At 28.6% G+C, this 1,779-nt stretch overlaps 1 protein-coding gene across 20 annotated transcripts in view; it reads right to left on the bottom strand.

The window, feature by feature from the left end:
* The window catches only part of LOC122631285 (glutamate-gated chloride channel), a 94,762-nt gene that overhangs the window by 2,522 nt on the left and 90,461 nt on the right, over window positions 1-1,779 (bottom strand). The window lies entirely within an intron of this gene.

Here is a 1,779-nt window from a genome sequence, read left to right as displayed (position 1 = left end):
AAAGAAAGAAAAAAAAGAAGAAAAAATAAAAAAAAAAGTAAAGAAAAAAGAAATAAAAAATAAAAAATAAATCGAACAAAACTTGAAATATAATAAAGTAAAAAATAGAAAATAAAGAAAAGTTTAATCGTTAAAAGAAAAGAAAATAAAAAGAGATCGTCGAATATACGATCTCGAAATTATTTCTTCGAATTATCGATCGATCGACGAAAAGATCGATCGATCGATCGATTAAATATTTCTTTTTTCTTTACATATATATATATATATACATATATATATGTATGTACGTATGTATATATATATATATATATATATATATATATATATATATATATATACATATTTCTTATAAAATTAGCGTAGGCTATCGATGATGAGAGTACACATGAGAAAGCATATGCATTTTTTGTGGTTTTTTGTCATTCTCCACTTTCCTTTGCTGATTTTTTTTGTTTTCTTGCTTCTATCATAGCTAAAACGCTACTAATCTTCATGATCATTGCTGTTACACTGTTGTCACTCTTATGCGTTAGCGGCGATCTCATTTTCGTTATTTTTCTAATTGTTTCTTTTTTTTATTACTTCTTATTTTTTTTCTTTACTTTTTATTTAATTTTCTCGTCAATTTGGCAATAATCTAAAGGCGATGGTGGTTAACTGCCCAAAGCCAATGAGATGACGGTAAATACTAATGGTACGTTAGCGAAAAGAATAAAAAAAAAAAAAAAAATAGAAAGAAGAGAAAAAAAGAAGAGAATACAATAAAAAAACAAAGACAAACGCGTTGTCTTTAATGAAACAGTGCGAATTTTCAAACGATTTTTATATCACCGAAACTGTTCGAAAATATTTCATCAAGCTTATGCTACATGTCAAGCTTTAGTCGGGTGGCCGCCGAAGAGGGGAGGGGTGAGTGGTGGGGATGAGAGGGACAATCCAATGGCAAAAAGCGAATATTTCGTATTACAGTCAAGGCGTGGGGTATGTATGTATATATATATATATATATACATATATACATATACATATATACATATACATACATAAATTATATGTAATATATATCGTCGATCTTGCGATAAAATAAAATTAAAAAAAAATGAAGAATGAGATTATTTAGAAAAAGACAAAAAAAAGAAAGTTCATTTTAGTGAACAAATAAACGAAAAAAATCATGTTAATTAACGCGGCTACTTTCGTTTAAGTGTTCTCGTTGTTCGATTTTGCGATTAATCCTGTCGATCGAGATTTATAATAATGATTCGAAGATCGATGTGAATCGTGATGTGAATGCAAAAAGCGTGCTTACCTTACGTGTAAGATATGCGAACATGCGAACTTTTCTCAAGCTGTTCTTACTATGCAAACGATGGATAAAAATAGGGAAAAGATAGAATACAAAAATTTCTTGAAATAGTAGGAACAAACAATAACAAAAAGAAAATAGAGAAATAAAAGGCAAGGATATACATACATATATACATATATACATATATCGATGTGAGAGGTCATAATCACGACGTTTTTTATTTTGATTTTCTTTCGTTATCATTGACTATTATCATCAATTTCTCGTTTGTCTCTATCGATTGATTAGAATGAAGAAAGACAGAGAGAGAGAGAGAGAGAGAGAGAGAGAGAGAGAGAGAGAGAGAGAAAGAGAATGAAAAACAAAGATAGATATAGATAGACAGAGATAAATGAATAAACAGATAGCTAGATAGACAAAGATAGATGGATAAATAGATAGCTACATAGATAGAGATAAATAGAGAT

Source organism: Vespula pensylvanica, chromosome 8 (genome assembly GCF_014466175.1).
Source record: "Vespula pensylvanica isolate Volc-1 chromosome 8, ASM1446617v1, whole genome shotgun sequence".
In the NCBI taxonomy this organism is placed as follows: Eukaryota; Metazoa; Arthropoda; class Insecta; order Hymenoptera; family Vespidae; genus Vespula; species Vespula pensylvanica.
Note: the sequence above shows the minus strand (reverse complement) of the source record. Positions and strands in the feature narration are given on the sequence as shown.